Source organism: Trachurus japonicus, chromosome 23, assembly GCF_045865225.1.
Source record: "Trachurus japonicus isolate A0001 chromosome 23, Traja_1.0".
NCBI classification, from domain to species: Eukaryota; Metazoa; Chordata; class Actinopteri; order Carangiformes; family Carangidae; genus Trachurus; species Trachurus japonicus.
Genome location: NC_140929.1, coordinates 24,685,742 through 24,710,936, shown reverse-complemented (window position 1 = coordinate 24,710,936; position 25,195 = coordinate 24,685,742). Strand labels below are relative to the sequence as shown.

Below are 25,195 nucleotides of genomic sequence, written 5' to 3'. Positions count from 1 at the left end.
GGCGGCCGCCTCAACCACCGCACCACGCACCGCCCCAAAAGTTTTAGATCTTTGAGTTCAGCTCATGAAAAATGGGAGCAAAACCAAAAGCGCTGTGTTTTTTGTTCAGTGTATATTGACTGATATTGCTTCTCTACACAGCAGCAAAAACCTCTATGACCTTGGACCACCAAAATAATCAGGTCATCCTCGAGTCCAAGTGAACATTTGTGCCATACACTGTGATACTGTGTCCACAAGAATGACAACAAGCAGAGAACTACTGTATCTCTGTAGATATTCCTCTTTTTTATGGCTCCACACCAGTGACAGACATAGACAAGAATGACTATAGAAAAGAGTCATGTTTAATTTCTACAAATCTTATGTCATGAATATAATGTCTGACTCCTTAACCAATGGGGGGGGGGGGGGGGGGTCAAAACAAGACAGGGGAAATACATGTTGTGTATTTGTGCTCCCACCTACCTGTTGCACATTTAGCATTTGGGAATGACAACACACACACATGGACACACACACTTTTCCACACAACGCTGTGACAGGGAGAAAGAGAGGAGGAGGAAAGTTGATAAAAACACTTTAGGCTGTCTTAGATTTGACAGGGTGAGTAAAACACACCAAGCACAGATCCCTCCTCATGTCCACACAAACACATACACACACTCACTGATGTCTCTATTCATTTAGACTGTCACACTCAACACACCCCCAAGAGATCTCACTTCCTCTGTCAGCTGGCTAAATTACAGCTCTCCTTCTTCCTGTCTATCTCTCTTTTCCCTCGTCTCTGTCTCTCTCATGTCTGTCTGAGAGACAGACAACGACAAAGACACATGTTTGGCATGTTGTCTCTCTCGCTTATTATGTATCCGGCTCAAACAAAAAAAATTCTGTCAGAAGAAGACTGAGCAGACAAACATAAAGATTCAGGGAATACAACCCCATCAATATTAACAACACTGCAGTTTTAGTTTTAGAAGTGATTTTGCTCCTTTGCAAACAAATCCTAAAGTAATCATATTCCAAAAAAAAAACATAATGCAGCCTGTCCATACGAGCTTGGTAACTGTCAGGCAGAAATTGTTTTCAGAAAGAAAAGTTTTATGTAATCCATTTATGCTGCTCAGTCTGACCACAAACAGAATCATCCGACTGTAGTCATTTGTTGGCTAATTCATAATTCCTTCCTTCAGGATACCACAGTAGACAGGATCAGTGCAGCTGGAGTGAAGCAAATTAACAGAAAATATCTCTTATTTGATTTGTGCACAGATTACATTAAACTACTCAGGGATGAAATGACCATATGAATAATGGCAGTTTAAATCCTGCTAAAATGTGAACTTAATACAGAAAATACCCGTCCTTAAGCCTGAGAGGAGGAGAAGAGGCGGGGCAGGCAAACAAACAGGTAATTTATATAGTAGAGTCAAGATTCCCATGGCTATTGATAGAGCTTGACATTTTCAAAGTGTTTTCCATGCCTGCGGCCGGTATGAATGGAGGACGACATACGTGTCCTGTGGATCAACTTAGAATCTAACAGTAATTTATAAATACCAGGTGCTTGAGAAATCATGTTCTCCTGAGTATAAATATCCCATTATCCCTTGCACAATATTCACACAAAACCTAGGCCCATGCATACGTATCAGATGTGCTTCTTAATATTTTAATGTGATTAAATGTTCCAAGTGAACCAACCACATTAGGGAGAGAAACAGAGAAATATCATTTGCAACGGGTTGTGTGGGTCCATGCCCTGGTCTGCCCTCTCAAGACAGACAAGGACTCTACTATGGTTCTGCTGGCTCACACCACGACAGCTCAGCTGGTTCAACTGTTGAACCTATCACTATACAGACAATCAGACCAGAACCCACCTGACTGTCAGCCAAGCAAATTAGCCAGAACGGCCACAACAACTTCACTCTCTATGCCAAATACAATGAAGTCATTTAATTGTATTATGTATGATATATTGGAGACAGAGAGAAAACTTGTGGTACCAGACAATAACATGCAAGCAGCTCTCTATGTCTTAGACAAATGCCACGTGGACTAAGAGTCTGCAGCCATGCTGGAAGCTCTTTGAGGCCGTAGACAGGCCACGTGCTGCTTTGAGCTAGATGCTAACGGTTAACCTCAACACTCAAACATCCTCACAATGACAATGCTACATTCAGTTGTTTAGGGTTTTTTTGCATAAATGAAAACACAGAAATGACAGGGCTGGAGGACCAGGAATTACAAGTCGGTAGGAGTCATCCTCTGGAACCCACAAATATCTTAACTAATTTAATTTAATCATTTCAGTATCAAAATCGGAAAGCAACAACAAGCAGAGAACTGGACAACGATAGCGACATTGGCAACATGGCAAGAGGATGCTTTAAGTTTATATAGTCTAGCAGTGAAGTTATGGTGTTACAGAGAAGCTTTGTTTGTTTGTTTTTTTAGCTGGAGCAGAATTCACCTCAATTATCCATGTGTGTCAGGTGCTGGTCTTTGGCAGGACCCGAAAATGCAGATTCCCAAAAACAGGTATGAGGAGCAACACACAAGGGAAAACACTGGCATACAGTACAAAGCAGACAATCTGACAAAGACACAACACTGAAGTTAAGTAGCTACACAAGCAAAAGAGACACAGGTAGAGCAGGGCAATCAGACACAGGTGAGACACATGAGGTAATCATAGCAGGGAGCAGACAGGAAGACAGGACACTGAACTTCAAAATAAAACAGGAACTCAGGACCGACAGAAACACACCATGACAATGTGATGTTCTTCTGAAAAACAAAGATATGTGTAACTGCGAGCCAAAGCATCTCAGGCTTCCAGTCCAGTGTAGAATAGAATAATTTGACAAATCCTGTGGTTGGGGCAGTACTGCTCTCAGTGTAGAGTGTATGTAGACACTGGGTTTCCATCCAAATGTATCGAATTTAAGAGCGGATTTTGTGAAAATGCGCAAAAAGCAAATTTATGCCCGTTTCCATTCGTTATTGTTTTGTGATTATTGGGAGAGGAGGAGTGTGCCGTGACATTACGTCATAAGAGAGCGTGAATGTATCCAATACAACAGTTGACACTCAGCTGACAGCTGACACTCAGCTGACACTCAACATCATGGACAATTTACTTACTTTCCGGACTAGACGCACCTGTATAAGCCGCACCGGCTAAATTTTAAAAGAAAATACACTATAGGCTGCACTTGAATATAAGCGGCAGGTTTTCATGTTGTAACATGAGATATTTACACAGAAAGACAGTAAGGAACTGTGCAAGTCCGCTCGCTTTTCTGCCATTTGGGTTATGCTCCTCTCGCCCATGTGCATTTGTTGACAACGAAGCCGGCGAAAAATCAATAAATGGAGCGGTTGATAACGCAGAGGAGAGCTGGGAGACCAGGCTCAGGCCGAGAATCAAATCTATGGAACCCAACCAGTCTAAATCAGCCTACTTACACTTACATACAGGACAGGTAAATAAATACAGGTTTTAATCGTTTAGTGGACAAATATGTTGCAAAAGTAGAGATATTTCAAGTGTGTATATAAAGCTTTGATTCTCACTGACACACATACAGCATATAAATACATGTTTATCGTATCCAGTGGTGGAACAAGAGCTTTAATTCTATCTCAGCATGGTAACAAACACCATTTAAAGGAGATTAATTCCACAAGAGGATTATTCTCCACATTAGAGATAATAGGAAGTAGGGTGGGGGGATAGTGGACAATATTTGATCTCACAAACATCTAGCTAATCCCAGGTGTAACGCATGTTCATGTTCAAAAGACAACCAACCGTGCATGCTTAACCTATATATGTACGTACGTGTGTGTGTGTGTGTGTGTGTGTGTGTGTGTGTGTGTGCGTGCGGATGCTGATACCTTCCTGTGGGCCAAAACAGCAGCTGTTCCCCCTGGCTTCTTCCTCACAGTGATAGCACTGATGTCAGTTTTGCTACCATTTGTGGTTGACTGACATATCCAGTTCATGAAAGAGCTCAGATTCACTGCTCAGAACATGCAGTGTCATGCAGGAAAAGTCCTCTGCTGTGCAGGAAGTGGTGCGATTTACGTTTCCCACAGAAGCCCAGTGACTTGTTGAGTTACAAACAACCAGAGGACTCAACAGCGCTACTCATACGCTAATTTGACGAAACAGGACGCAAACAAAACAAGACATTTATCATTGTCTGAGAATGCTTTATACTAATACTGTATTTGACTATTGAAGAAGTATTTTGTATCCTATCAGATAAAAAGACAGAAGAAACCATCTTCCCAGATATACTTATTTTGTGAGTTAGTCAATTTGCCACCTTGAGGTGCTTTTTTTAAGTTGTTGTTTTTCATCACAGAAACAATCTCAGTGCAAAGTAAAAACAGGCTTCATATCAACTGGCACAGACAGAGGTCTAAAGAAAGCACACTGCAGGCAAAGTACCAGCTAACAGCAGAACGTCTACAAAACATACTCCCTCTGAAGGTCCTGTATTATACCTGTTTCTGTCTCATGCTGACACTCTGTCTAAAACACTTTTGAGGTCATGGTAGACAGTAACATTTTACTAACTATTTGGCTGCTTCTAGTGAATGCAGACTGATGTTCACTAACCCATCAGTCTAATCATATGCTCTCTTCTTTCAATTTTTTATTTGGGGTGAGACAATGCAAGTTCATGAACAAAACATTTCGAATTGTAAACAAGCCGGATGTTAGCCGCAGGCTAATTTCCATCCGTTGTCCCATGATGTTTCCTAGTACAAATACTGACTGTATATTGATCTCAAAATTGTAACATGTAATTTTTCCATTGGTCTGTTAACACTTGTCAAAAGCACAAAGATATACTGCTACTTTCACATAAGGAAATCAGTGAATCTTCACAACTGAGGCTGAAACAAGATAATTCTTAGTGTTATTGCTTGAAGAATGGTAATAATAGTTATTCAATTGCCAAAATTGCTGCCAATTGAAACTGTGATGCTTTAAAAATACTAATCTGTACAAGTTAAAATAAGATGCACTGGAAAATTGTCCAAAATGAACAGGAAAAGAAAATGTACACTGCTGACACACACCTACACAGTCACACCTACAGGCTGTGTGTGTGTGTGTGTGTGTGTGTGTGTGTGTGTGTGTGTGTGTGTGTGTGTGTGTGTGTGTGTGTGTGTGTGTGTGTGTGTGTGTGTGTGTGTGTGTGTGTGTGTGTGTGTGCGTGTGTGTGAGAGAGAAAGTGAAGCTTCATAAATCAATTCACTCACATCAATTTTGATACTGGGATCATTCAGGCTTTAAGATACAGACATAAACTAAAACATGCCAACGTGTGTTGTGTGTGTGTACGAACACATCACACACACTCTGTACTGTAAAATCTCTCTCTTTCCCTCCTTCTCTCTCTCTCTCTCTCTCTCTCTCTCTCTCTCTCACACACACACAATTCTCTGGAGACCACTTAACATGAATGGCCTCTCTTTTCATCAGCTCATCCCTGAGACTACAACACACACATGCACATTAACACGTGTGTGCAGTTACTCACAAAAACAAAGAAACAAATACGACTTCTCATCACTTGAGCTGCATTGTCTGCGCAGGCAGAAGTAATCAAATCAAGGAGCTCTCTCTTTGATACTGTTTCTGTCTCTTTCTAATGAGAAGGTGGCTGTCCCTCAATGTGGCTGTTTTGTGCTCATTTCAAATGTTTCCACACTCTAATGAGGGTCAGGCTGCTTTGGTTCTTGCTGATGGATGTTGTTTAACCTTAATTTCTTTTATTCCCTTTTAAAACTTTGTGTGATTTCATCATAAAACAATGCTGATGGAAGACAGCCACAGTAAAGATGTGTTATAACGAAGCTCCATATGGTGAAGCGCTAACACTCTCCTTGGAGCCTCCATGGTTTCTCTTTTACTGTAACTATGATTGTGAGGTGAAATAGCTTCAACCTTTTTGCCACAATTATCTCAACCCTTCATATTAACGGTTGTGCGTTGACTGTCCAGCAAACTCAAGGAATTGCTCAAGTTCTTTCAACGAAAATTTCAGACCATACAATTTTCTTTTCCTCCAACCACAGTAAAATGTATCCAGTAGTTACAGAGCACCAGTAAAGGGGGAAAGAAGGCGTAGCACTGTTTACCTTAAGAAGCACAAAAAACAATTTTGCCACTGTTCACTCAGAGGGTGGTGGTTAGTACCTGAAGGCACCTTTGTCAGTTCAAATAGCGATACCTCACAAACAAGGAGAAAAGGCACAAGGGAGAGGCTTGCACTGTAATGTAAAAATAATTTTACAAAATAACATACAACTGGGAAAAAAAACACACACCTTCACGTAAACACGAGGTGACGAGATGTTTGGATGGACCAACCGGTACACTCCTCCCCCTGCCTCCACAGAATTTGCAGCGCCACCTAATCATCGTCATTACAGCTGTTTGAAAAACTGTTTCCAAACAGGCAATCAAAGCCTGTCTCGATAATTAGCAAAGGGGAAGACGTCTTTGTGAGCAAACAGCTTCTCTCCCTCCTCCCATTGCCACCAATCTGAGAACACAAAATCAGATCCGTCTCCTACAAGAACACAAAAAAAAATGCACATGTGTTTCTGCATGTGTGCGATTTCTGTTATGTGTATGTGTGTGCGCGTGCACCACTTGCACTTATTATGCTGCCGAGACAGCTTGACTGAAAACAAACCACCAAAAAACATTTGAAGCAGAAAAAAAGGAGAAAAAAAAAACGCACGCACACACAACAACCTGTCAAGAGCGAATTGCCTCTAATTTTTCTGTCATCTGCCAGCCGTTTAACAAGACGAGAGCGCTCTGCTCCCACACTTCTCCTTCAAGCCGCGAGAGACAGAGATGGAGGGAAGAAGAGGAGGGGAGACGGAGAGGAAAAAGACGAGAGTGGGAAAGAGACAAGAGAATTAGATATGTCTTTTTCCTATCTCAAATCATTCGACTCACTTAACCTTTCTTTTCTCTCCAGGTTGTGATCTTTCTCTCTTTCTCTTTATCGCCCCCTCTTCCCTACCTCAGACAGTGGAAGAACAAAGAACACATATTTGTAAATGTCACAGGAGGCAGGGTAATAAGCATTTAGCCACTGGCCCTGTCTCTCTCAGACCAAACCTCCAGCTCTCTGCCTCCAGCTCTCTCTCTAAGGAGGATGGTGTTTATAGTAAAGGTCCTGTTCACTTTAATATGGCACATTACGCTGATGCTGCTGTCAGCTCACATAAGAGAGCAGGCGGTGTGTGTGTGTGTGTGTGTGTGTGTGTGTGTGTGTGTGTGTGTGTGTGTGTGCGTCTCAGCATGTCTATTTCTGTGTATGCTGGCTTGTAAATTCATTTGTGTGCATGCGTGTGCAGTTGTGCACATGTACAGCAAATTGTGTGAGCATGTGTGTGTCTGTGCTGTCAGCTCGCCTCCTCTTGCTCCTCCAGCGGAGCTGAGGATTGGTGGAGACAGACGGATAGATGAAATATTTAACTGTTGTGTGTTTAAAAGAACAACAGATGCTTTGTTCTGCTAATTAGCACTTAGCAGAGAGAGCAGCTACAGTGCAGTTGTGTGGGTGCAGGCGATTGTTATCCAAACTCCGTTGGGGCTTTGAGCAGCACCACTTGACTTGCCAAGTCCAGCCCTCTTCACTCTCCACCAAACCTGGAGTTACACGCAGGAATCCAGCATTAGAGGTGATGGAGACACTAGACAGAGCTACAGTTAATGATCAGGGCAACATAAATATAAACCAGTGTCACTTTGATCCAAAGTGGCCTATCATGATCAGTTTAAGGGCAGTTGTCATTAAATGTGATGCTAGTTCATCTGGAAGCCTCCCCTGACCTTTCATCTAGTTCTTCCTTCAGGTGGAAGCTCAGACTAACCAAAACTATGATCAATGATGATGTTTCATTACATTTATTTCATCCATCACATAAACCCGTGGTGCATGTCATCCCTAATCTCTCGTTCCCCACCACTTCTGTCCTCTCTCTATTATTAGTAATCCAATAAAAACTTAACACTCTGAAAAGGGAACTGGTTGTTTCTAATAAAGTTAGAGAGAAGCTGCAGAGAAGCTGAGCTCAACAAGGGAAGTTACAAAGAATCTGAAACAACAACTAGGAGTCAGCTGAAAAACAATCCATTCTTAATAATATTAAGTCTTAATCATTTTAAAAGTAATAACAGCTTAGTGCATACGCAGGAGTCATTCTGTGCACCTCCATTGATGTGATTGACGCAACTCGTCAGCTGGTTGCCAAACAGCTGGTAAATGAGGCAAGTGATGGTGAAGCATGACTGAAGCAAGTGATGCGCATCAGCTGATGCAAGCTTAACTTCAGTACCCTGCCTGCGCCAACGCACATGGCCCAGAGGCTACAATACTAATGACTTTGGAGGTATTGAACCTTTCATGTACCAGAATTCCTGCAGATTTGGTGGAGAAAGCCAAATACATGATCAAATTATTTCAAAGGATAACAGTTGTTGGCAGCAGCTGCCAAACATTTAGACAAAAAAATGGAGTTGAAGATACAGGCAGAGGAATAAAAATAAGGAACTCCCTCTATTCACTGTACAACTACCACAGAGATGCTCTCTGGCAAGGCCTTTTCCCTGTGGCTTCAGTGTATAGTCTGTGTCTGAAGGAAGCATCGCTACATTATGTGGAAACCCTTAAAATGTGGCATCAACAATAGACTTGGGATTTACAGGACCATGTCTCTTCAACATGTTTCATTTAAAAGTAGCTGCATGTTGAATCCTTGACTTCTTGACTTCTGTCACTCAAAAAAATGAATTTCTACATGTTATAAAATGTCAGCAGACCTTACTGGATTTCCAAAGGAGGGCAGACAGTACCAACGCTCTCAACCTCTAAAATGATCACATCAGAATGCGAGGGGAGAAGATGAAGGTAAAAAAAAACAAGGGAGAGATGCAGGAGGGATGTTCTCACTATTTCTCCGGAATGCAGTTGGGCTTATACTGTAGACGTGCGGTTGTGGAAAGACTGCAATCCATTAGCCCAGCTCAGCTCAGCCCAGTCCAGTAGTTTTGTCCTTATATAGGGCAAGATAGCGGACGGTCATATAACACCAGAGTCAGACTCAGCCGCAGCAAGACATAAATTAAGAGACAACAGGGGCTGGTCCAAGAAAACACAAGACTAAGGCTGTCTGCTCCGATTCTGTCACACAAGAGGCAAAGTCATACTGTACACAATATGGGTCATTATTACCAACATTCTTCCTGATCCTTTTGTTGCTGCCTTTTTCAGTAGCCAAAACATAACTCTCTAGAACAGTGACAGGAGAGGAGGGGCTCTGTGTGTGTGTGTGTGTGTGTGTGTGTGTGTGTGTGTGTGTGTGTGTGTGTGTGTGTGTGTGTGTGTGTGTGTGTGTGTGTGTGGCAGGTTGCTGTAGTGCCGTGCCCCCTCCTGTCCCTCTTCTGCCCAGAGATGCTTGTCTCCTCTCCTCTCCTCTGACACTTAATCAATGCACTGGAAGTAGCCTTTCACACACAATCTAATTATATGGAAATGAAGGGAAACCGGGGGGCTCTATGCTAAGTGCGCTAACACACGTGCACGCCCTCAAACACACACACACACACGTACACTTGCACAAAGGCGAATACTCGCTGTGACAGAGAGAGACAGAGAGCTGTAGGAAAGTAAAGAGAGGGAAGGTTGAGAGTAAATGGGGTCCATGTTAAGTGCTACTCATATCAACAATAAGGCCGTAACTGTGGTAGGTAAAGTGACTGCAGCTACACTACAACACACACACACACACACACACACACACACACACAGAGCCATATCTCAAGCATAAGTCTACATATCATCTGTATTGTTTTCTTATTGATCCCCATCGTGCTCCGTTTCCATCCATTCATCAGGCAGAGCAGAGTTGCAATCTTGGTGTGTGTAGTAGTAGTAATTGTGAAAAAGATGCTATGACGTTGGAGTGGGATCAAAGTTAACTCATGTACTAAATCAGGCTTGTTCAGCCATTAAAGCTAAGTTACTGCTCAGGCACTTGTCTGGGGAATCATCCATGAATGCCGACTAACACTGCACAGTCACAGCTCTCTCTTCTCTTCTCACTGTTGGCTTTGGGAGTCACCACGCCACGATACAAACTGTAATGTTGGACACGAGTCACAGTGCCAGGCTAAATAGTTGCTTTACTGGCAAAGATGGAAAGTTTTTATGTTCATTACAAACGTCTAGAGTACGTTTTTTGAAATTCATCATATTGTCCATGCATAGAGCCAAATTTAAGGTAAATGTGCTCAGTGAATTTGTAAAATTACTGTTGTCGGTAATTTGTGTTGCTTCGAGGACATTCTGTCTCATTGTCATTCACTGCCAGCTGCCACAAGGCTTGTTTTGATGCTACTCCAGTTAAATACCAAAGTTGAAATTTCCTAATTGACAGATTAAGGCATCAATTTCTACATGTGTGTATTAAAGTACTCATAAATCCAACAGCTGTCAAATTAATACAGTTTGTATTGTAGGGCATATTGTAAATTCTTAATCCATTAATGTACATTTTGTTTCAGCTACAAGACCTTTCCATCACTCTTATGCCATATCTGTGTCATTTCAGTGTCCGCTCTGCAAGAGTGAGTGTGCATATCAGAATATGTGAAGGAAAGCAAAACAGAGAAGATCATGATTGAGTCAAGCAACCTGACAGCTGTCAGTTGGGACACGCATAACATACACACAGACACAGACTCAGACACACACACGTCAATTAGGAGCCATGGTGAGCTGAGCAGTAGTGAGCTGATTGGGTCACATGTTTACTCCCTGCAGCCACTGTCAACAACAGACCAACAATACAGCAGATATCACCTGACACACAGACAACGAAAAAGACAAACACACACACACGTGCACACACAAGGATGTAGTGCATGCAGCATGTCGGCCCTTATATGGTGAAGTGTTAGAGCATCTGGTAACATAAACAAAGCATATATAATTGCAGGTACAGAGCCTAAGAACACACACACACACAATCTCTGTTGCTAAGATTGTCAGGCAACAAGGCCACAATATTGTTATATAGAAGTTTGTACATTTTGTCTCAAACACAAAGCTCGACTCACATTAAAGGACAACATCATAATATTAATAGTACACATTTGTTGAACTTTGCAGTACCATAAACTCTTCAGGAAAATATAGATATACTTATATCCAGTATATTATGTTGACAAATACTTATCTGTCAGCATCACTGGCAAATCATGCTTACATTCCATGAGGGTTGCATATATGCAACAAAAAAAAAAGAGCAATTTCAAAAGTGAATGTAGCCAAAGAGGAAAAAGAGAGGACACGAGTTCATGCCCAGCAGTGAGCCATGCTGGGCCACGTCATTAAAACAACACAGATCAGAGACGGAGAGGACAAAAGAGAAGAAAGGAGCAACGCAGGAAGAATTAAGAGGATGTGGGCAACAGAGAAGAAGGGTCGTGATAACAATACAACAAAAGACCAAAAGACTTAAGAGAGTACAAGTGATAGATGGAGACAAAGTGATAAAGTGTGTGTGTGTGTGTGTGTGTGTTCATTATAAAAGTGTTCTGATTGTCTTGGCGTCCTATCAGGTGGCATCAAACCCATGTGCGATCTGGAGGGGGAACTACAAAGTGGATCCTGGGGCCTGCAGAAAGAAGCCTTTTTGATCGTGCTAATTAAAAGCCATTTTGTTTAAAACAAACAGACACAAGTTTAATTGGCTCTTTTCCATAAGAAAGGGAAGGATGTTGAAAGTGGAAGAACGCATGGAGGAGGGAGGAAGTCTGTGTGTGTGTGTGTGTGTGTGTGTGTGGTGGTAGTGTTGGATCAGAGGGAAGCTGTGCTCAGCCTGGCACATGCACAGCTTCAGACACACAAATGCAAACACAGAAGCGCACACACATTATATTACTGTGACCCACTATTAGGGATACCCATTAACAATCTGAACATACAGTAAAAAGCCAAAGCAAGTACGTGAGAAGAAGATAACAGGTGGAGATGACAAACAAGAAAACACGCACACACAGACTCACACAGGCATAAAAATTCAAAGAAACTGTTATGTTGAACATATGGTGGAGTTAAACGGCCCCTAACTGTGCCATTATTCTCTCTTTCTACAGGAGACATCATCATGTCAACTTTATGTCTTTTTTGTTCAAAAGCAGAAAGCTGGCTTTTAATATTTCTATTTTTTTTTACTTTTTCATCCTGTAGAGAAGAAAAGAGACAGGGACATTAATAGGAGACAGAGAAAGCTCTCATGGACTGAACCCTGTGCCACATGCAAACCTGTGCATCCACGCTAAAATCAGATTTTTTTTTTTTCAAGTTTCATTGTTATCCTTGCCAAACAGGACTTTAAGGACCACTTCTCATTTTAGCATTCAGCATTTAGTTTTCAACCCACCCAGCTACAATTATTTTCTCTTTTAAATGAAGTGTGCAACTCCTCCGCCCTTATTCTACTGACAAGAGCCCACAGTTCTGAAAGGAAATACCTTGTCTCAACAGGGGTGTAGTGATATTTATATAGTGGCGGAGCACACTCGTATATTGTTGCTCTGTTTAGAGTTGACCAAAGGAGAAGAAATGGACCTTTGTAATCTGTTTTTTCAAATGTTATTTTCATTTATAAATTTGGATAGTTAACATCCCTGCTCCCTCACTGAATAAAATAACAAATCATAACCTTAAAATAGAAAGAAAAGAAATATTAAAGAGTCTTGCCCTGTTCTACACAGGTAGAATTTAAATTGTAATCCTGAAGACTGGTTGATTTGACGACAGCTGTGGTGATAAAAGCAGGTAGAGTCCAATACAACATGACATTGTTGCTCATGTCAAGTCAATAATTGGTCCTGAGTTTAAATTACAAACCTTCATGTTAGATTGCCTGCATGCATTTAATATGACTCTCATATGTGGTAATGTGAATGGCAGCCTCAACCACTGACAATAAAACCTGCTATAATGAGAGGTAATCAGTCAACTGTTAATGTACTCAATAGTAATTGCAGAAGTAATGCTAACCATAAACATAAACAAAAAAAATAATTTCATGAAAGTTTTTAGATGTATAACTTTAAAGCAGAAGTAAGTGGTCCGGTCGTTTTGGCTAATGCTGCGTTCCAGGCCGGCTTTTGAAATCGTAAATTACAGCTTCAAGTCACAACTTACGACTTTGTAGCGTTTCAGGCAACCCACTCGTGTTTTTCCGACCTGTTTTACCGGTGAAAGTCACTATAACGGCCACTCGTAACTTCCGACCGGTGAACTCGTACCAGATCGAACTGGTACGACTTCACGGTTGGAAAAATACGAGTTTCCTTGAACGCACCATAACAGTCCTCGTCCCTACGTCGCCACATTCACGGCGTCCCTTGGCTGCACACAGCCCTGCATGCCGTTCTCTCTCCTCATTGGATAAAAACTGTAGGATACGATAAATGTTTTCTCCTCGGCTCAGAGCAGAGCAGAGGGACTGAGAGACCCGTGTTTCGGTCCAAACACTCTATGTAAGTGATTGCTGTCGGAAGATATAACTATTTAAGACTTATATTAACACAAATATATCACTTACTTCTGCTTTAAACAGTTATGTTTATGCATCCCCGTCATTAAAGTCCCTGAAAAGTGACACTGGATTCGTTTTCTGAGTTAATCACATCCCAGACATGTCCTATTAACCATCCTGCCAATTTTGGATGCTAGAAAAATTCGTCTAGTAGGTGAAATTAGGTTTTAAAATCATGACTAAATGAGGCAGTTCTCGCAGCTCTGGATGTCTGCTGCAGCCACAGAAGCCCCGCCCACTTGCTGAGCTTCGTCAAGTTTCAACTGTAAATCAAATGGCCTACCGGCCGGCCAACTATGCTGATGCTACTGCTAACTGTCACATCGTACCCGAGCAGCTACGGGTTTGAGCTATACGCTTGAGCTGGAGTCTGAGTCCAGCTCTTATCTGAATGTCTCCGATACACACTGAGCAGTGAGGGAAATATGCTGGGGCCGCTGCCGTCAGCACACGAATCTCCGCTACCCTGATAGCGTTAGCTCGGCGGCTAATAGCCCGGCGCTGACGCGTTAGCTCGGCGGCTAGCCCCGTTAGTCCCATTCACCCCGAGCCACTGCAGCATCGGACCCACGGCTCACCGCCACAGCAACGGGAGCCTTGAAGGCTACACCGCAACAACAATGAGGGCCGCCACCGTCAGCACAGGACGAACGGGCCTAGCATTAGCTGCCGAGCTAATGCTATCAGACCAAGCGGAGATTCATCTGCTGACGGCGGCGGCCCTCAGTTTTGTTGCCAGTGTAGCTGTTGCTGTGGCGGTGAGCTGTGGGACGGACGCTGCAAAGGTTCACCTGGACTGTGGCTGTTTTAGCTTTTAGAGTTTTGCCGCCAGGCGCCGGCTGGTCCCACGGTGGCAGTCTCATTAGTTTGTTTGAATTAAAAGTGGAGCTTCATGTTTCACATGAGAGCAGCACTGCCTCTGGGATCTGTATTGAGAGTGAGGAGTCACGTGACGATGGTCGGCCATGATGGAAGGAGACGCTATCAGTTGCCAGGGGCAACGTCATCAGAACAGCACAGAGACGGACTAAATTCTAGCTCTTTTTTGCGCCAACAGATCAACAAATTACTAGAAAGAATAAGGAGAAAGTAAAATCACTGAAGCAGTTTTTAACACAGCAGTGATTTCCGGCATTGTAAAACAGTAAATTACGGAGTAGACGATTTTGTTTTGCCCATAGACTAGTAAGGCTGTTGCCACCGGAATCCTTCCATCATGGCGGAGAAGGGGGGCGGGGCTCTGACATGGATGTATTGGGGCTCTGAGCTGTGACGACAACTCCTCACTCTCAATAGACTATGTTCAAATAACACCACATTTACATCAATAAATAAATGTTTTACAATGACCTGATAAGTCTGCATTACATTTTAGTAAGACAGAGACCAAGCTAGTGGACTGGGAGCTCCGGCAGCCCTGGTAGCTCCAGGGGTAGTGGCAGCAGACGCTCGTTGGCATTCTTTAAGTATTTATAATGTTACTGTGCACATGGGAGGAGTTATGAAAGTAGGGACGCCAGCGTCCCCCTCTGTAAGCCTGCCCTTAAAAACAAAGACCACTGAAGCAGAGTGAAACTGTGAAACCCTAACCTCTAAAATTAAGCACTGTACAGAAATGAGTCTTTTTGCATGTTTTTATCAATAAATTTCAAACACTTTTAATATATTTTGAAGCAAAACTCCGATTTCACTTTACAGGGACTTTAATTCTACTCAGTTAGTCCTCCCTGATGGCCAGGTGGACGTACAACTACACACTTAACAGAGGTAAAGAAACATCTCCTGACCAGAGGGAGCTACAGTGTACGGTCTCTGTCAGAAATGTGTTCTGAAAAGTTTCCATAACTCTTTAACATGCTGTCCTGGTGTTGTGCAGAAGCTCCTCAGCCTCAGAACAGAGAAAATTGATTGTTATACTTAAATCTAGGCAACATCTAAGCATTAGCATTTCATTTCTAACCCACCAAATGTTTGAAGATATCACAGATGCTGATAAAGAAATTCAGCAGACAAAGCTCTGACCCTTCTGAATCACAATGGGTAGATTCAACAAAGTCGAGAAAATGATTTATATAAATAAATCTCAAGTTTTGTTTTTTTTGTCGATATAACAGTGCATCAGATACTTGAGGAGCATTTACATTACCCACACACCCAGACAAACACACACACACACACACCTGGGGCTGCACAGGGAACAGATTGTCTCCTTCCATCTCTGAGTCATCACATTGAGGCCTGCAGCTCGTCCAACTCACTTCACACTGTTCTGCTAAAAACTGACTGAAGTCGGCTGAGCCAAGCTGGATTAGAGTGGGCAGACAGCTCTGAGCTGTACTGGACTGTAGTTAACTCAGCCACTACAGACACAATCCAGTTTAACCAGTGCGTTTATCTTGAGAGAGCTGTGTAATTCACTGATGCTATAGTCAATATCGGACTACAGGGATTGAGCATAAGCACTAGGGAGGAAGGAGGATTTGAGAGTCAAGTGGTCTATTCCTGTTTCTGTCTCTCACACACCCACACACCCCCACACATACACACTCACACGACACAAGTGGCACCCAAAGGCTATTTGAGCCATGAGAGCTGTCGGGCATTTTGCTCTTGCCTAAACAAACTCTATCGGTGCCAAACAAATTCTCTGATAAAAACAAGCACATAGCCACACTAAGCATGTGATGATACGGTACACACACACTGTACAATGTACAAAAGTACAAATGCATGCAGAAAAAAAAAAAGTAATATACCGGTACAGTAAAACATATACCACCATCAAATTATTTTCTTTTATCAAGCACCTTGTTTTACTACTTGCAGTCAGGCACACACACACTCACACACACCAGCCGTTATTTAAAGATGCACATATGTGCTGTACACAAACGCATGCAAAATGGCCCGCTTCACATCACAAGACCAAGTTACTGAGACAAGGCACACACAGTCTTTTGCTCACTCACAAGGCTCCTGCGATTGTGTTTACAACTGTGGCTGAGGAGCAGGCTGCTTGAATGGCAAAGGCGACAGGGGCCAATTTTAACACCGTGCACAAAACACTACATTAGAGTCGCGCTTCCCCGTCTTGCTACAACACAAACATTCACTTATCTATATGATAATAGGAGGGCACAGAACTCAATGTGACAACAAGAGAGAGAGGCAGCACAATGCCGAGCTGTGCCTGCAGACAGAGTGATCCGAGATGTAATCTGCTCCAAAGAGAGCAAGAGAGAGAGGAAAGAGAAAAGAAGACAGGGAGATACACGTCTTTATATGCAAGACAATTTGGAGTTGGATGGATTGACAATGAAGCTGTCAACAACAAAGCGCTGACAAAAGTCTGCTGTTAGGGAAGATATCTTTGGAGGAGATATTGATGCTGAACAGCCCATGAAATACAGGAAACAGTGTGATACAGAAAGTACTGACAGCCTTTTCAATCGCAGTAGGTGAGTGTAAGTGCAATATTATTGCAGACTTGGCGCAGTTTGGATGAATTACAGTGTTTCTCTCCAATGTTTAATGTATATCTGAACCAACCCAGACCCAGTCTATGTGATGTAAAATGTCGGAAAATAGTGTAAAAGTGGATGTCTGCACCTGCTGTGTGTGAGCTTTGTTTTGTTTGTGTTTGTAAAATGTGTATGTATGACATGCCTGTTTGTTGCACTTCAAAAGAACAGTTTCGGAAAATGTGCTTATACAAAAGGTGATATGAGGTTGTGTCTCCCTGCCTGTCTGTCTCCCTGTCTGCCTGTCTCCCTGTCTGTCCGTCCATCCATCCATCCAGTCTGACATGCTATTTTTTTTTGTCTGAAACTTGTCGGCAGTGATGTTGTCGCATACTGGCTATAAACAAACTAGAAATATTGTACGAAAAAAGCAGCTTTAGACATGTTGTTGGTTGGTATACAGTTGGTTGTTGTATATGAACCTGAAACAGTTTCCCTTCTTCTCCAGTGCTAAACTACAGTACAAGGCAAAGACTTCCTGCTGTCCTAACTCCAGCTCCCTGCTTAAAGTAAACTGAAGTTGATCATCTCACATAATGTTGACCTTCCCCTTTAAAGCTGACCTGCCTGTCACAGGACAATGATACAAAATAGTCAGCAAAGGAAAGAAAGAGCAAGAGAAGTAAAAGAGAAATCACAAAGGAATTACACTTTCTCTTGGCTCATATGATCTATTATTAATCCAATTTTGCATGGACCCTTAAATTTTTGGGGGGGAGAAAAATCACATTGAGCAAATTAATGAGGTAAACGTAATGATCTGAGATGATCAAAGGATATCAGTGTTGGGCAAAGTATAGCCACCAATTAGTAAAACAAGCGCAGGAAAGGGACTAAAATATGCACCACCGCGCCTGATGAAAAGACAGGGTCAGAGAGAATGGACTAATTTCACAAATGAAACGACGTGCACCAAGACAGGCCCACGTGTGTGTGTGTTCCAGGAGGAAGGGGGGTGTGTATGCGGGTCATGTTTAGATTCCCCTGGGTCTATGAGCAGAGAGAGAGAGAGAGGTCCCATAAGAGCAGCAGGAGAGGAGCTGGCTTTACTTTGATAACAATAATAAGTAGGGATGTGATATCATGGCATGTCTTACAATACTGCAATAAATGTCATGGGCTTGTTATTGAGGTAGAGTATTATTGTGAGATTGTGATATTGTTACATCCCTAGTAGAGCACAAAGAACAGAAAAATAGTGGGATGATACAGTTGATCTACATTAAAAACTTTACTGCATTGCCAAAGTATCGGATCGGGACTCGGTATCGGCAGATACTCAAAATCAAATGACTCGGACTCGGACTCGGGGGCAAAAAAATGTGATCGGGACATCCCTAATAATAAGGTATTTCTCACTCCGTCTCTCCTTTTTATATCCTGCTTTGGCACAATGAGCACTGCCGCTCTCGTTTGATCCATGAAAGCAGCTTGTTATGTTTTTTTGAAGAGTTTGATGCACAAAGGAACACGAGGGGGAAAAAAAGTTTGGAAATAGGCGGCCTCTGTCCGACTTGGACTTTGGTTCATTAGAAAGGCCTCAAGGGGTGTTCTTCTTTTTGTCAGTTCTTGTTTCGTTATTTTTCTGTTTATAGGATCTTTTGTGTATTTTTCTATTTCTTAGAGGGGGAGTGGGAGCTGCTTGACCCACTCGCTGGCTAATCGTTTCCATAGTGTGCGTATTTGTCTATACATGTCCGGTTATATTCATGGATTATTGAAAGCTGCAAAACAAGATAGAACATTTCCAGTGGAATGTTAAGTCATTCTGTTGACCCTTCAACGTCCTCAAGTTCATGCACAGTCTCACACATGTCTATAGAAAATCTCATCTGAAAAATTGGAATAATGAGATCTCAGCAGTTCACATCACTATCTGTCTGTGAATACCTATCTGCAGAGTTACAGCAGAGGTGGAGGTTAGAGGACAAACTATGATTAAAAGACTAATAGGTCGACGAATACTTACAGGTGACATGTTAATTGTCTACAAACTGACCTGAACACCCACCACCGATCTCTGCTCTCCTCTCACAGCTATCAAAGTTCAAACTGACCATTTTAAATTTCTCCAGAGAAGTTAATAAAGCCTCTTTAAACTGTACCAAAGGTTATGAAAAGACCATCATCTGTAAGTCTGTTTGAAGAGTCCTACTCAAACCCACAGCCATTCACACAGGAGACAGGATGAGCCTAATATTCAGTAAACAACATACTAGTAAACAAGTCATTCATTCAACAACTGATCGAGGAGGACAGGCACTAATAAGCTGCCTTCTCAAGACCAGCTGAATGAAACTATGTTTATGCAACAAGTGATGTATTACAGACCTCAACATGGTTACACACAACCTCTTACTCAAGTACATAGTAGAAGTCTCGGCACGTCATAGTACAGTAGTTGATAGTTGACCATGTTTCTCTTCTTATTTATCTATTAAAAATCTTGGTTATATTATTTCTTCTTTTAAAATCACTCATTGATACTCCAAGACAACAGATGGGATCTAATATTTACCCCAAAAACTATTGGTAAACCTTCTCACACACACACACACACACACACACACCAAGCCATCTAGCAAAGACAATTGCTCATTTTCAGCCTCAGTGTTGTCACACTCTTTACACAAGTCTCCCCCCTCTGCTTTTCTTCTTCTACAATCCTAACCAGTGTCTTCTCATCCTACAACATCCACTGTACTTCATCTACCCGATTTCATGCTCTTTTAAAACAGAGATTTGACAATTTAAAGTCAAATATTGTTGCAGCTCTCACTAGAAGTCACCAGAGGGAATATGAGCGTGCAGCACATCTCTCAATTTAACAACAAAGGATTACTTCATTCTTACAAAAACTTCCAGTAAGTTTTAATCCTGACCGATTGAGAGGGCCACTGTGGCTTCATTTTTAAATTGTACTCTTGCTTTGTGTGTTCTCTCTGTGTGTAACTCTCTGCTGAAGAAAGACAACGTTAGGACAAACCTCTTAAGCTCATTAGTGTTATAACTCATACATCTTGGCGACGCAGCCCTTAGCCTCTTCCAAAGTCTGCAGAGAAAGAGATAAAGACAGATAGATCATTAGATAGATGGATAGAGCGAGGAGATAAGGATAAAGACGAGGTGACTTAATGTACAAAGTGTGTACTTAAGTAGGTGCATTGATGAGGTGAACCCCGGTCAAATATACTGTCATTGTGTTTCCTCCGAATTTCCCTAATCACTTAACAACTGACAGGCGGATTAAGCAAAATGAGCCGTGATTCAGTATCAAGACTATCAAGAAATATGAGGAACATCATTCCTGGTATTTTGAAACTCAACTCACTGAAAGACAAGGCACTGGCTTTGTTTACGGTATTAAGTGCACTGCAAAGCTGAAGATACCCTGTGGATGTTTTGACCTGTTATAGACTTGCATTTTGATAAGTGGTTGATAAGTTTTGTTTCCATCAAATGCACACAGACATATGGGATATATATTCCTGTTATTCTGAGGCATTGCACCGGCAAAGACAGGCAAGAAAACCACTGCTTACATGGAAGTAACCACTTCAGGTTTCAAAAAGCCTTCAGCAATGTTTTATAGAGAAGGAAATGCAATAAACATCTTTGTTAGTTGTCAAACATACACAGCGTTCTTGTTTGAAACTGCTTGTTGGATTGTTGAACAGCTTCATGCCTTCAAGAAGAACCTGTATCAAGGTGTGTGTGCCTAACTCCATTTGTACAGTCTGAACCAGGACACACAGAAGGAACAGAGCTCTCTGAGAGAGACTGAGGCGGTGTGTTCAAGCCAATATGAGCCTTTGATGGCAGACTTTTTGCTTCGCCAGTGTGGCCATTCAGAACACAGTTGTTGTACTAAGTACTTTGATTCAAATAGTTCCCCCTTAGGAGGGGCAATAACTGAGGGGCTGACTGAACAGACCTTGGGAACTGCTAAATAACACACAGCCTTGAAGAATTAAAAAGGTTTTTGCATTAAGAGCTTTAACCACCTTAATAGGTGTATTCTAATAATTTAGTATTGCATTTTTATAAAGTTGCAGCACTCACAAGAGACAACAGAGGCCCAGATCCTGGCTTTTAATTCCAATGGACTCAATGTGTCAAGGTGCAAAAAGATTGGGTCCAACATTCCCCTCAATACTCAGTATCAATAGTAACTCAGTATCATCATTTCTTAAAAATCATTTGTTTCAAGCTCTGAGAAGCTTTCTCTATAGCCACACAAGATATGAGCGAATAAACTGCACAACAGATCAGTGTCCCAGCACTTTAAACAGCTCATTTGTTGTTCTTCATTCAAAAAATAGCTTGCAGTCACCAATTCAAACAACAAAATTATGTTAAACGGACAATACATAACATTATCATAGTACAATTTTGCTGACAATACAATACAGACAGCTGTAACTCTTGAGGATCTTGAAATGTGGACAGCCTTTCAAAAACAATGTATTTACACTATATTTCAGAGGGATGATGTCAGATTAAATTCTCTTTCACATGTGACAAAAACATCCAAAGCTGTTCTCAGTTGTTTAACAAACTGATTTTGTCTGAATGCAATTTCATTATTCAACGTATTATGTTTTGATGGCTGTTTGTTGCACAATTTCTTTCACCAAAACAAAAACTCCACTTCCACTTGAAGTGCACTAATATCTCTGCAAGAGTGAAGAACTGCTCCAATTTCCACTCAGCTGTTATACCGTGTCACACAAACACACTTTGATAGAGGGAGAGGAGGAGAGGGGTATGCTCCAGTAAGCCGCCACATGTTAAGGGAATTTGTTTACTGCTTCCTGTCTTGTATAAGATCAACACCCTGTTAAAGTACTGACACTCAAACATACCCAGCTTTCTCACCTGAGTCTGTGCTCTTTGTGTGTAGGTGTGTGCATGCCTGTGTGTGTGTGGAAGCACCTCATCAGTCGCATTGAGAAAATACTATTGAGAGACTGACAGATGTCTCTCTCTGTCTGACTCGTACCTTCATCTAACAATGTGTCTCGCTCTGTGGGCCCCGGGACATGCCGCGTACACTCAATCCGACACACACTCGTGTACACACATGGATGTAACAAACAAACCCCTGTGTGTTTGTGTGTGTATTTCTGTGTACAGTACATGCTTGTGTTTTCATCACTGTCGAAAACGGAGCGGAAACCAATCCCTGATGCTACGGCCTGATAACCATATCCACTGCTGCCAAGCTCGCCCAGCCACAATAACAAATGGGAGGCAGCAGCAACTGATACTGTATGACTGTAAATAGTACACACAATTCTGTGTAGATACAGTATGACTCAGCAATGGCTTCAAATAAAATGAGTGCAGCGGCTGTAGGAAATTCTGAATATAGAGTAGCACAGGAAAGACGAGGTCTAATAATAAAATCCATGGCCAGGAGTGCAATATGTCAGAACTCACAGTAAAGTTACTTGATCTTTCCCATTTGTCGTGCATAAATTAAAGTTAAAGCTCTCTAATGGAAAAAAATGATTTTGCCTCAGTAAGGCAAGGTCAGATGAGCCCTTACAATACTATGAGGCAATACTACTCAATAACAGAAATGGTTCACTAATTTGTTGTAGCAGTGAAGAAGTGGCTCACACTCACATGGGGGCAGACTTCCTGAACTCACAGGACACAGTTTTACAGTCAGGTCTTTAACATTTATGACTTTATCAGCAACGGGTTCCTCTGATTTCTCAAACCATTGATGAGTGAGGAGAGCAAAGTGAGTCCCCAAACTCTTAATGAGAAAGGCACACAGCTTAAGGAAGTTCCTGTGGTCAAACAAACCCAGTGCTTAAGCCACAAAGCCTGGCTTTAGCTTCAGCAGAACCCCGGACTATGAAAGGCTCATTAGAAAGGAAAAAACAGGAGTTGGACACATAGACATGCACTAAAGGTGTCAAACTGATCAGTGACTCATTATCAGGTTGCGTACTGTAGAAAAACAGATGAAGACTTACATTATGTATTTAAAGTAGTAGATTACATTCACATAGCCCAATTCTGTAATTAATTATTTATCTGTTTAATTGAGTGCATTACCATTAAATTGTCAGATGAAATGTGTGTTATTGAACTCCAAAAAACTCACTGAAGTTTAAATCAAATATAGCAACAACTTTCACGTGAGAAGATGAATTCAGATTTAGGGAGGAAAACATCAACTAGGTAGGTTGTTACAGCAGGTAGCCATCACGCACAGGGGGGGAGCAGTGTGGCACTGGTGTAAGTCACTATGCATTTGCTTGCTTTCTGAATTTAACTTGTTCAATGGGATGATGTTATTCGTCAAAACAAAGTGTAAAATCTGTTGATTTTGCTTAATTTGAATTGCTTAAATATAGCAATATGTGTCATAGTCAAAGACTAAATTTAAAGCTACTTAATAGCAACGCTACAATATCAGTCCTTAAAGGGATAGTTCACCCAAAATTGAAATTTGCATGTGCAGTGTATGTCCATATAACGGTTGCAAATGGATACCAACTGTCTTCTTCAATACAAGAGGGACATTACATACGAGCAGCATGGAGCTATTTGGATGTTTTTTGGTGTGTCTTTTTGTTACGAAGACAATTGGTATCCATTTGCAACCGTTATATGGACATGCACTGCTACGCCGAGACCCCCTGTAACTCAGAGAAGCCACGGAGGACTCTGAAACTTCTCCCAGCCCTTAGTCGACATGAGGGTGAGTAGAAAGTGAAATTTCAATTTTGGGTGAACTATCCCTTTAATACCTATGAAGTTTCCCATGAACCCACTATTGGATAGAAAACACACAAAGCTAAATCCACATAGGGATACTGTAGCAACATTTATGAAAAACACAAAGTGAACAGTAAAGAAGAGTTTCTGCCATGTCTCACAGGGAACTAATTCTCCACTACCTCTCTATCTCTCACTCTCTCTCTCTTCTACGCTTTCCGAGACGCAGGGTGGTGATTGGCGCAAAAAATCCTCCCTCAATCCAATCCCTAATCCCCAGCAGGCTTTACCACATATGAATGGAGGAGGACCGGTGGCAGCTCGCTCGCTGTCCTATTCCGAGGGATATCTCCTCTCAGCTACAGCAGCGGCACCGGTGACAAGAGGCAGTGGAGAGGAGGTGGTGTATGGGAATAGCAGGGGAAAAAAAGACGCTCAGCCTCGACTGTCTGGCTTGCCCTGCTCTGTGCGCTCTGTGCCTTAGAGAGCGGAGTCACACACAGCCAGCACGCTCTTGTTGTCATCGCTTCTACAACTTCTCTACGGTGGGAGGTATTTCTGTCTCTGTAACGACTTACCAGATGCTGCGTTGTTGAGGAGACTGCTTTTCCTGTGACTGTGTCTCTGTCCGTCTCTCCCAGGGAAAGGCAGAGAGGTGATGGAGGTCGGGGAGGCTGCTGCTGCTGCTGGTGATGGTGGTTTGGGTGCTCACATTGATTTGTGTCACTTCTCTGTCTCTCTCTCGCCACTCCACCTCGTTCCCGCTCTCTCTCTTCACTTCACATTACACACACATGCATGCACACACACAGACAGACACACACACACACACCAAGGTTTGGGCAAATTACACAAGGCTGAGGTACCAAGGGGAGGAGACGTCAGTTTGTTTCCTCTCCAGTACAGGCACTGCCAAAGAGCCAGAACAGTTACTAACAGTATAGCAGGCCAGACACACAACATTTGTCAACTTCTAGCTACCACATGCAGAAGCAGAAGTCCTACAATGCTAATTTAAGTCTTTCTTTACAATGCATCGTAATAATGTCAATTCAAAAAATAATAATAATCATGGTAGGAAGAGTGAGAAAAGTTACTGGAGTAATGTTGAGTTGTCTTATTGCTTATTTTGCTAAATGGATTTAAAACATAGTGGGCGAGTCCTGAAGTGCAACACAGCTACAGGAGTGGAGGTAAAACTTGAAATGTGTCAGTAGCAGGCCTTATTATGCATGTCAATATGTCAACCCCACACAAAGCTTTATTAT

General features: G+C 42.1%; 1 protein-coding gene across 3 annotated transcripts in view; it reads right to left on the bottom strand.

The window, feature by feature from the left end:
• sox5 (SRY-box transcription factor 5) overlaps positions 1-24,754 on the bottom strand; it is a 241,086-nt gene extending 216,332 nt beyond the window's left edge. For all 3 annotated transcript variants that reach the window (XM_085769725.1, XM_085769737.1, XM_085769740.1), the window contains exon 1: positions 24,506-24,754. The gene's annotated coding sequence lies outside the window, so the exon portion shown is untranslated. The remainder of the gene's footprint in view (positions 1-24,505) is intronic.
• Positions 24,755-25,195: the final 441 nt, after the last annotated feature.